This window comes from Podarcis cretensis, assembly GCF_951804945.1.
Source record: "Podarcis cretensis genome assembly, chromosome: 16".
NCBI classification, from domain to species: domain Eukaryota; kingdom Metazoa; phylum Chordata; class Lepidosauria; order Squamata; family Lacertidae; genus Podarcis; species Podarcis cretensis.
This window is the reverse complement of record NC_137186.1, coordinates 8,134,074-8,143,568: the sequence shown is the minus strand read 5'-3', so window position 1 is coordinate 8,143,568 and position 9,495 is coordinate 8,134,074. Positions and strand designations below refer to the sequence as shown.

The 9,495-nt window shown below is 44.8% G+C and overlaps 1 long non-coding RNA gene across 1 annotated transcript; it reads right to left on the bottom strand.

Annotated features, from left to right (window-relative positions):
* Positions 1 to 2,092: 2,092 nt before the first annotated feature.
* On the bottom strand, positions 2,093 to 6,409 carry LOC307205909. The gene is made up of 2 exons (XR_013834182.1): positions 6,231 to 6,409; positions 2,093 to 2,770 (listed from the first exon to the last, which is right to left on the bottom strand). It is a non-coding gene; the product is annotated as an uncharacterized lncRNA (long non-coding RNA).
* Positions 6,410 to 9,495: the final 3,086 nt, after the last annotated feature.

The following is a 9,495-nucleotide window of genomic DNA, read 5'->3' as shown; positions in this document are numbered from 1 at the left end:
AGGGAGGGGAGAAGCATGAAGAAGCTGGGGGGGGGGCAACTGGAAAACACAGTAAAACAAAGATCATCAGAATCATCTAGCAAATAGGATGAAGGAGAAGACTAGACAAAGGGGGAAACCCCACAACACAAGCACTCAAGCAAGGGTTTCTCTTTACACACAGAGACAGACATGAAGACACGGCCACCTTTGCAGCAGGCAGGGTTGGTTTGGAGAGACGGGGTGATTCCTCCCTTCTGCAGAGAATGTTGCAAGTTGAAGACCCTGCCTGTCTCCCACAGGGGGAGTCATCCCTATCAGGAATGGCGTCTCCTTCCATCTGGTAAATAACCAGACACTACATGTGGTAAGAGGCATCCTTTCCCTCCTTTCCTGTCAGCACCATGGCATTGTGGGTTATTTTCAAAGCTATAGCCAACCTCCACACATTTTTATACTATGAGTGTCTTCCCAAACCTTGTAGATTCCACCATGTTTGGGCAATAGTAAGTCTCTCAGAAACAAACAAAATTATCAGGAGTTCTCTTCTCCTAATGAACTTATGGACCCTTTCAAAAATCTGTAAGCTATAACAGGGGTCAGCAACCTTTTTCAGCCATAGGACGGTCCACCGTCCTTCAGACCATGTTGTTGGCAGGACTATTTTTTGGGGGGGGGAGGGCGGGATGAACGAATTCCTATGCCCCACAAATAACCCAGAGATCCATTTATATAAAAGGACACATTCTACTCATGTAAAAACATGCTGATTCCCAGACCATCTGCAGGCCAGACTGAAAAGGGGATTGGGCTGCATCTGGCCCACGGGCCTTAGGTTGCCTACCCCTGATCTATAATATCAAAAATTTCTGAAAGTACTCCCGATATATATATATATACACACACACACACACACACACACAGTGGTGCCTCGCAAGACAAAATTAATTCGTTCCGCGAGTCTCTTCGTCTTGCGGTTTTTTCGTCTTGCAAAGCACCCCTATTAGCGGCTTAGCGGATTAGCACTATTAGCGGCTTAGCGGCTTAGAAAAAGGGGGTGAGGGAAAAAACTCGCAAGACTCGCAAGACGTTTTCGTCTTGCGAAGCAAGCCCGTAGGGAAATTCGTCTTGTGAAGCACCTCGAAAAATGGAAAACCCTTTCGTCTAGCGAGTTTTTCATCTTGCGAGGCATTCGTCTTGCCGGACACCACTGTATAATATATGGAAATGAAAACTGGACCTTAAAGAAGGCTGATGGCCAAAGAATTGATGCCTCTGAATTATGGTGCTGGAGGAGACTCTTGAGAGTCCCATGGATGGCAAGAAGATGAAACCTATCCATTCTGAAGCCCTGAGTGCTCACTGGAAGTACAGATCCTGAAGCTGAAGCTCCAGTACTTTGGCCACCTCATGAGAAGAGAAGACGCCCTGGAAAAGACCCTGATGTTGGGAAACATGGAGGGCACAAGGAGAAGGGGCTAACAGAGGAGGAGATGGTTGGACAGTGTTCTTGAAGCTACCAGCATGAGTTTGACCAAACTGTGGGAGGCGGTGGAAGACAGGAGTGCCTGGCGTGCTCTGGTCCATGGGGTCATGGAGAGCCAGACATGACTAAACGACTAAACAACAACAACATTGGCACAGAAACTGCTTTGGTTGCCCTTTATGATGTCCAGATAAGACTGAGACACTGTTAGTGGGTGGTTCCCTAGACCAGATGAGTGGGAGATCGAGAGGTCTGGAGGGTGGGAAAGTGAGAACAGAGCCTTCTCTGTGGTAGCTCCCCGTCTGTGGAATGCTCTCCCCTGGAAGGTCACCTGCTGCCTTCATTATACACCTTTGGGCGCCAGGCATAAATGTTCCTTTTTAACTGGGCCTTTGGTTGATTTGTTTAACATCCCGTGCCCTTTTAAAATGTGGGGGTTTGGAGGGGGAGGGGATTATTGGGTTGTTGCTCTTATCTTGTTTATATATTTTGTGGTGTTATATTTTAATTTTGTTCTGTGAACTGCCTTGAGACCTCCTGGTATAAGGCAATATATAAATTCTAAATAATAATAATAATAATAATAAAACAAACAATGCATTGAAGTGTAAAATAATTTAAAGACTGTTTTAAGGTTGCCTGCTGTGATTTATTCAAAGGTATACAGAGAAAAACAGAGCTTCTTGGGAAACTGGAAGCATCATATTCAGAGATCCATCAATGAATGACAAGTGTATGTCATTCACACTTTGGTGTCCCACAAATTTTGGTCAAAGTACATTTGGTACAAGGGGAGAAAAAGATACATATCCAAGAGAAAAGGGAGGAAAACAGAAAGATGCACTGAGCAGTGAGGTGTAGACCTGAGTGTCAGAGATGCTAAGAGATCCTTGATCCAGTCCATTTGGGCTTGTCTAGAAGGGAAGACCCAGCATTTCTGACACCTGAGCCCATACAATCACCAGCCATTCACCCAACACATGCAATTCAGGGACCATTTTCCCCCTTTCCTCTGGGGATCATGTTCAGATTCAAAAGAGGAATAGGTTAATCCTTCTCTCAGTAAAGGAGCTGTCACCAGAGGGGTAGAGCGCTAGTTGTATTTCAGGCCAGATGCAGTGAGCCCCGCATTTATTCACATAAAGTTGATGTCGGCTATTCTACTGAAACCGCCTCAATGTATCTTAGACGTTGTAGTACTTCGACCAGGAACAGGAAAAGGAAAAGGAACACGAACAGGAATGGGACGTGGCTGGATGGATACACTGATGTTCATAGATGACATCTTGAACGGCAGCTGTTAATCTGAAAAAAAGGAGAGAAACACTTAGAATCATAGAATTGAAGAATTTGATTATGGTTATAGATGACATTGTGGAAAGGCAGCTCTGAAAAAAGAGGGACATCTAGTCCAACCCCCTGCAGTGCAAAAACTCAACTCAAGCATCCATGACAGATGGCCCTTGACATCCACATAAATAACACAGGCAAGGAAAAATTGGAAAAACACATAAAAAGAAAGAAAATGAATTAACAAATTCCCCTCGAAAAGAGACAGTAAAACAGGACATTAAGATATTACAAATACAGTTTTCAATGATAATAAATCAGGAAATAGGGTGGAAGATTGAATATGTAAAACAGAAGCAATTAGAGAAAAAGGAGGGTGTCCTCACCCCCTCAGGTGGAAAGGAATGCAAAGAGATCACGTGCAGAGGGGGCTGCTTAGAGAGAGAGTCCTTTGTTTCCTTGCCTAATGAATATGTAATGAAGGAAAGACCATACATGGTATAATGAGTATTGTGTCGTAACTTTAGATTGGAGGAAGTTTATGCATATGTACTGCTTTCATAGATAACAGCTATGTAAATTAAGAAGGCCCCACCCTTTTGGTCTTGCTCAGCTTTTGGAGAGTGATCCCACTGAGCCATTATTGCTGGCAATAAACACCCTTTGTTTTCTCAGCGCTGCATGGAGATTTCCTTCAGCCTCCAACCTTCATTTTGCTACACCAGGATCAGTTCATCATTCCACAAGCCCCATGTTGAGGAAAGAGATCCGCTGGGTTTTCAGCCTCCCCATGAAGTCAGCCAACGTTGAACCTTGCCATGGGGCAACTCAAGTAAGGAAGTTCTCAATGGGGGACCAGGGTGCAGATTCCAACCAGGCAGATACTCAACCCAAGCTTGGGCGTGTCTTAACCAATCCTCCCCTCAGGATGCTAATGGTCCCCCCCCCATAGTGTGCTAATAGTTCCCAATGCCTTTTCTGCCCTCACACAAAAACGTCCTTCCGCCTAAGAAGGAAGGTTATAATTTCACTGAGGGAAAGGTGAAAGAAACCCCAACCAAGTGCCAATCAGGTTGAGCAAAATAATAGTAATTTCCAGCCCTGTCAACCAGCAACCCAAAATTGCTCAGTGAGGACACTAACCCCAGTGTCCTACCCATGTCCGGGTAGGAAGCTCTCCAAGCAAAATAGCTCTGAGCTCCAGGGGAAGCAGCCTGATGCAGGCTTTTGGCTCCTCTTTGCTTTTGGGACAGCTTTTCCCATCAGCCACATCACACAGACAGGATACTGGGAAAACCTTGCCCTGTATTCTGCTGCAGTCTGTGGGTCACCAGGCAAAGACATCCCACACTTAATGGGCATGGAATGGTTCTTGCAGCAGACTATTCTGCTTTTGTAGAATACAGCAGTTCAGTATTCCATAAGCTGTACTCTTTTAAGGGTGCTCAAAACAGGGAGGGAAGCCATGACTGCTGAAAGTTGTATCATAGTGTGTCTAATCTATGCTGCAATTTTGGTCTGAGGACAATAATAGACATACGCAGACGTAACAGTTAGCCCAGTGTTCTGGATCAGTGCAAGGAAAAAATGTGGGTGTTGATGTTGGAGTGAGGAGAAAAGATTAAAGAAACCCACAGAGAACAGGTTCTATGCTGAAACTAAGTCAGAGGAAATTTTACATTCCAGAAACAAAGGAAGAACAACCTTCAAGGCTTTGCAGTAATTCAGACATTGATATTGATTACAAAGATCATACATGCACATCCAGAGTTGTATCATGTTTCAAGTGGAATACAAGTTGGAAGCATTCAAAAAAATGTCCCTCAACTTGAGATAAATTCCATAGCAAAAGCAAAGAAGAAGAAGAAGAAGAAGAAGAAGAGGAGGAGGAGGAGGCGGAGGAGGAGGAGGAGGAGGAGGAGGAGGAGGAGGAAAAGCCTAGTGAATAGAAATTGGGAGCAACACATCCTAGGAAACAACTGCACATTTGTAAGACAAACATGGTTGAGCCAAGCATCTGGGCATCCTGCAAACGGGACGCTTGGCATTTCTGGCACTTAGGCCCATGAGATCATCAATCGTAAAACAAGCCATGCCAAGTTCATCAATTGCCAGTCTGGGCATTCTGCTGCTCTGAGTGCTCCCTTTAATAGCATGAATAATGTCTAATTGGCAGAGAGTATTGGTTCCTGGAGAATCACAACAAATCAAACTTGGATGACAATGACAATTACCCCAGTTAGTAGCATTCGATTCATTAAATCAACACTGACAGCAGCATTTTTAAATTATTATTTTTTGCTACATTTTTATTTGAGCACCCCCCCCCCTTGGTGCTTTCTTTTTTAAAAATCTATTTATATTCTTTCTAACAATGGGTACCCGTTCCCTATGATCTCTCCACTAAGCCTATTCACCCTGTAAAAAATTGGACAGCGGAGCGTGATTGTAGCAGTTGGTGGTATCAGATTCATTAAATCAGCAGGGACAGAAGGCATTTTGGAGTGATGCAGCTGGATATGAAATGATAAGCAAGACATTTAATCCAATTTATTCATGTTTCATGCCTCCAATTTGAGTAATAATGGTAAGAACAACAACCATCAGTACCCATGAATAACAAGAAGAAGAGATAGTGGTACGCAGTGCAGAACAACATGATAGCAGAATCTGCAAGTCAGTAAAAAAATGATCATAAAAAACAAGCCAGCAATAGTGTTGTTGGTGTGGCCTTTTGGTGGTGCCCCCACTCAGCTTTTCTCACTTTAGTTGTGACCCCCATTTCTCCAGCAACAGAAAACATGTATGTTCTTCTCATCCATGGGACAAGGATTAGGTTTTTGGGCAATGGCATGTATATCGACCCTTAAGGACCTCTGCCCTCCTCATCCCCGTTTCCTTTAGTGCTGTGCTTTTTAGATTTCAAGCCTGTGAGCAGAAAATGAGCATTTGAAAGATATTCTTGGAGCCTTTTGTAGAAATGTAGGTTAAATACACTTTGAAGAAACAAATGACAATAAGCTCATTTCCCAGAATTCTGAATATATGTGATAGATATATGTGATAGATATATAGACTATAGATTGCATTAAATAAAACTTCATGTTGTATCTCTGGCATCTCAAGGCAGGCAACTGAAAGGGCCGTGCCTGAAACCCGGGACAGCCACCACCAGTCCATGTGCACCAGGATGGGGGAAGGACATCTTTGGCCCTCCAAATGCTGTTGGACTCCAACACCCATCAGGCCCAACTGCCACAGCCAAGGGCCAGGAATGATGGGAGTTGTAGTCCAGCATCTCTGGGAGGAACATAGATATTCCCCATCCCTTCCTACATATCTAATTCTCCAAAGCGCCCAGCAAATGACAAACATGATGAGCAAGGAAAAGCAGGTCAAGGTTCAAAGAAAGCGACAGAGAGAGTGAAATTTGGAAATAAAGAGGGTGCAAAAGGCATGGAGTTCTCTCACTTACCAAGGTCTCAGGAGAAGTACTCAGGTGAAGGTGAGGGGAGCTGTTGTTAGAATCGTGGGCAGCAAGTCCTTTTATACGATTCCAAGACTGCAACTCCCTCCCTTGTAGACGAAAACTGCCTTCAGGTGTCCTACCCTCCCTGACTAATTGTTGAACATGGACTTTATCCAGCCATTCCTGAGCCGCCCTGTGTTCATTAGCATGTGGTTTTTTCCAATTCCATTCCCCTTTCATTATCCTCCTATTTACTCATTTTGATGACTAATAATTATGATACGTTTTTCAATAGGTGTTGACCCCTGCTTCATAAAGAATGTGTGCATGTCAGGGTTACAAGCCCCCAGTCCACTCAATTCTAGAGATTGGTGTAAAGCCCATCTTCCCAGGCATGGGTGGTTCCATCTGGTTCATAGAAGACCTTTTATACTTCCTTTTAAAAAAAGTCTTTGAAATTGAATTCACTCTGGGTGGCTTCCAACCGAATATTAAAAATAATACAGCATCAGACATTAAAAACTTCCCTAAACAGGGCCGCCTTCAGTTGTCTTTTATAATTAAAATAGTTTTTTATAGCCTTGACCTCTGCTGGGAGGGTGTTCCACAGGGCGGGCGCCACTACTGAGAAAGCTCTCTGCCTGGTTCCCTGTAATAGGGATCCAGTGTAATAGGCAGCAAGGGATCCACCAGAAGGCCCTCGGTGCTGGACCTCAGTGTCCGGACTGTATGATGGGGGTGGAGACACTCCTTCAGGTATACAGGACCGAGGCCATTTAGGGCTTTAAAGGTCAGCACCAACACTTTAAATTGTGCTTGGAAACGTACTAGGAGCCAATGAAGATCTTTCAGGACTGGTGTTATATGATCTCGGCGGCCACTCCCAGTCACCAGTCTAGCTGCCGCATTCTGGATTAATTGCAGTTTCCGAGTCACCTTCAAAGGTAGCCCCACGTAGAGCACATTGCAGTAGTCCAAGTGGTAGATAACTAGAGCATGCACCACTCTGGCAAGACAGTCTGCAGACAGGTAGGCTCTCAGCCTGCATACCAGATGGAGCTGGTAAACAGCTTCCCTACCACAGAATTAACCATGGACAGCTGTGAGTCCAAAATGACTCCCAGGCTGCGCACCTGGTCCTTCAGGGGCACAGTTACCCCATTCAGGACCAGGGAGTCTTCCACACCAGCCCGCCCCCTGTCCCCCAAGAACAGTATTTCTGTCTTGTCAGGATTCAACCTCAATCCATTAGCTGCCATCCATCCTCCAAACGCCTCCAGGCACTCATACAGGACCTTCACCGCCTTTACTGGTTCTGATTTAAAAGAGAGGTAGAGCTGGGTATTATCCGCATATTGATGAACACCCAGCTCACCCCCCCCCCCCGGAGATCTCTCCTAGCGGCTGCATGTAGATGTTATGTGTAATCCCCATCTTTCCAGTCTGGAGCAGCTTTATATGTTTCTTTTAGAAGCCATTTTAAGTTTCCCTACATATGTTTGCTTTAAACAAAGCCCTCTAAATTGAATTCAGGGGACATCAGCCTCAAAGGGAGCTTCCCTGTGTAGTCTGGCCATTGGTCCATCTAGCTCAGTATTATCCATTATTCTTTGTCCATCCTTTCATACAAAATTGCAAGAGAAGACTTTCAGTCAATCTCTGTACACATCCTCACATACAAAAGAGAGAGACGAGAGTAGGATAAACCCATTGCTTCTTTCCCCCAGTAACAACTAGTGGCTGTGCCTCTGCTCTCACCTGAAGGAGAGACGCCAATCATGTTTGCACAATATACAAACATGGATCAGAATAGAGCTGATGATGGCATTCACCAAACATGCCAAAATCTGAAATGATGCATCAATTACGGCAACCCAGAACCAATAATGATGAAAGCAACAATACACCAAGCATGAAAGAGCAACATCACAAACCAATTAGCAGGAACAGAGTGAATATCCAAAATGAGCTGCTGCCTCCATCTCAAGCTAAACCACAAATGCAATTGAAAAACAAACCTTTTTCAATATAGCACATGAAATCCCCACAGATAATTCGAATGTGTAATCATTTTGGCCAGCATACACTTAGCAATTTTGGTTCTTCAGGATTGACTCAGTAGATCAAAGCGCCTAAGTGGCTGTAACACCCATCCCTTCTCTATATCAGCATCTATTTCATAATCATTTCTTTCTCTTTTATCCTACATTATTTTGTAAAGGTTGCATGGAAGCTTCCATCCACAATAGGGTCATTTTCCCCAAATGAAAAATACAGAAGTATACATGGTCACAACACTGAGATTGCTGGCAATGAAACTGATTTAATATTTTGTTAGCATGTTTCATAGGCAAGCCTCCTGGAGAAACACTGGTTGACACGGAAATTGCTCCCCCAAGGTATAGCTCCATTGATTCTTTGTGATCGGTTCCAGTCTGGCTGGCAGATAGCAGTCCTGAACTCTCTGCAGAAATTGGGCCTTGCTCCTGAAGCCATCTGAAATTTGGGAATGGATCAAGCAAGGTCTGTGGTCAGGCAAGTAATTATGGACATAGAGAGACAACAGGACTGCTTGAGGTCCCTGATTACATAATTGCAGGACACAAGAGATATTGCTGTCCCAGAAGGGCCTTTACTCTTGCCAGAAGTTTGGCTCTGCCCTTGCTGGTTCTGGAATAAGGTTACCAGATTTTTTAAAAAATTAAAATATTTATTAAGAAGTAATATCTTCTCTCCTGCCATCTCCTCTGTCGCGCGGCCTTCTTCTGGCCCCGGCCTACTCTCTTGGAGCGCTATCCACCATGGAGTAGGCTTGGGTCAGACCTGGGCTCAGCAGCAGCATGCGGCAAGGTCGGGGCTCCCCTCTTTTTTCTCCTTCCTCTTTCTCTCTCTTCCTTCTCCTCTCCTCCTCCTCCCTGCGTCAGTTCTGGGGTTTTCCTTGCCCTGGAGTGCTGCTGGGTGGGTGGCTGGGCACTCTTGCTCCCAGCTAGATTTGGGTTGTGGGAATGTGTGTCAGCGGTTCCCCCAGTTGATGCACCAGGCGTTCCTGGTTCCCCCTTGGCATGGCGACAGCAGTGGGAGTCTCAGCAGCCCAGAGCCAATCTGGTAGCGCAATTGGCTCTGGCTGGCTTCAGAAGCTGCTCACTGCCGTGGTGCCCACCATTTTACCTCGCCAGAAGTCCCCATATGATGTCTCTTGTGACGTTGAACCAATCACACAACAATCATTCCCTACCAATAAATCTACAACACTTAAAATATAAATCTGTGG